Below are 2,500 nucleotides of genomic sequence, written 5' to 3'. Positions count from 1 at the left end.
AAGTAATGTTAATATCCTGCAAGTTTGAAAGGAAATGGCGAGTTCTTAGAATGATTGGAAAGTAAATTGAAAAGGCTGCTGGGAGACGGGTCATGGAAAATAGTGGAATATAGAACATGTCTAAAAGGATGAAAAATGCGAGATATAAGAGTGGATTTCTCCATATTTTTTTTTTCTAAATAAATAAATATATCCAAATATTCTAAATGTAAGGAGGTTTTCGGAATTGGGAAAACATAAAACATTATTTTTGTATTTAATTTTACGCGTAAAGAAGTCCCTTTGGAAAAGGCTTTGGTATTTAATTTATTGTTATCAAAGATACGGAAAAAATATAACCCCTGTCTGGGAGGTAATAAGAGTACCATAAAACTCCAGCACTAGCCATGTTAAACATACTGTCAGATTTACTCCGTGAAATAATCTTAAGTATATATTTCCGGATAGTAACTTGTTAATTATCATAGGCGAAATCTTATTTTGTCTCAACAAGTTTTATGAATCTGAATGTATTGGACGTGGAATTCTAACATTTTTGCAAATGTGCATTTTTGTATTTGACTCGTTATATGATAAACTGAACCATTGGACGTATCAAATTGAAAATATTTCTAAAATATTTACAGGAACATGATTCTTAAAATAGAGTAACATATCCACAGTAATGGACTGTCAAAATATGTATAAAAATAAAACTATACAGAGATTTCCAGAATATGTCAGATTCCCCTTTTCAATGACAAGTACAAATTCTTCAAAGCTATTTGTACTGCTGTTTTTAAAGATACTTGTACAGTTACATGAGCGTAGTTTTTAAATAACTAAGAGTGGGAATAGTCTTACCGGAAGTCATTTTCCTAATCTCTCTTTATGGAATCATTTAACTTATATCGATTTGCCCAAGATGACGTTACTCACCTCGTGCCTTGTAAATTCCGTTTTTCCTTTCTTCTCATTCCTTGTTTAGCTTTTGACAAACATTCATGACGGCAAATTATAAGCCTTTCTTTGTCTTCAGTTATCTCTAATAACTGCCAAAAGGAAATTGAAGAGTATAAATGGCCTCAGAGGAAATTGCCAGAATAACGTTCACCTTTTGAGTTCTTTGATCTCAAATTTCGAAGAATTGACATGAAAAATCAAACTCCAGTGGGTCCAACAATGATTGCCGATAAGACGGAGCTTTTATATATATATTTTTCTCATCTTTGTTATCATATCGGTCTTCTTTACAACTAACCTAACTGACTAAAGTAGAATATATCATATTTCACTATTACCAACGGCATACAGGAAGTAAGTTGTAGATACTTCATGAGGAAAACAGACTTTATGGTTAAACGGATTGCAAAAATAATATATATTCACAGTTACATGTCTTATTATCACCCTACTCAATTTTCACCATTCATATTTCACTATTACCAACGGCATACAGGAAGTAAGTTGCAGATACTTCATGAGGAAAACAGACTTTATGGTTAATCGGATTGCAAAAATAACATATATTCACAGTTACATGTCTTATTATCACCCTACTCAATTTTCACCATTATTTAGACAGTAACTGATTTAGTCAAAAGAATGATGTCTGTGAAATTTTGAATCATTAACGATTTTGGCGATAAAAAGCAATTTCCGGCTTGAAATTGTAGATTTTTCCTCTTTGTTATCGACCATTAATTGAATTGTAAAGAAAATGGCATGAACTCTTTTCAAACTGTAATATCCATAGGCTGTAATCTTGACTACATTGTGTTAATTCGCTCCACGATTCAAATTCGTTGACTTCATTTCCATCACAAAGTCTGCGCACCTAGTAATACTGGTGGTTGCCCAGATATCCCTTTCTCTAATATTTCCCTAAGACTCTTTAATGGCAATCAAATGCGTGATATAGTTTTTTTAGCAACAGTTGTTCTTTCTTGTTCTTTGAATTATCCAAAAGAATTATTTACTGGGGAATCTGAGCAATTTTACCAAGTAGCTAACATTCCTATCTGAAACCCTAATTAACATGATAATATATACTTTTAAACTGCAGAAGGTTAAGTCGATATATTAAGAATCTTTAGTAGCCTTCCTTGTTGTGCTAAAGATCGTAATCCTGAGGGATACACCAGGACTGTTTTTCACTTTAAAATTTTACCTGTTCATGGGGTACCCTAGGGGGAGGAGCCCGTGCTGGCATAAGCCAGGCATAATTATTTTCTACTTTGCCTGCCATTCCCTCTTTCTTGCTAAAAGTGTGATAACTTCCGAAGTTAATTGACAGTGAGCAAACAAGGAGAATCCCCACCAAAATAGCTGGAAAAGAAACAGCGCTCCTTCATCCACCTTTTCCAGAGGAGTGAGAGGGAGACGTTCCAAGCGGCTCTAAATCTCATGAAGTAGCGTCGTTGTCGCTCCGAGTCCCCTAAATCCTGCAAGTGGGGAAAACTCGCCCGGAATTTCAACTTTCTGAGAAATATCTAGTGTATCCTTTTTTGGAGGTGGGAGA

Source organism: Macrobrachium nipponense, chromosome 36, assembly GCF_015104395.2.
Source record: "Macrobrachium nipponense isolate FS-2020 chromosome 36, ASM1510439v2, whole genome shotgun sequence".
NCBI classification, from domain to species: domain Eukaryota; kingdom Metazoa; phylum Arthropoda; class Malacostraca; order Decapoda; family Palaemonidae; genus Macrobrachium; species Macrobrachium nipponense.
Note: the sequence above shows the minus strand (reverse complement) of the source record.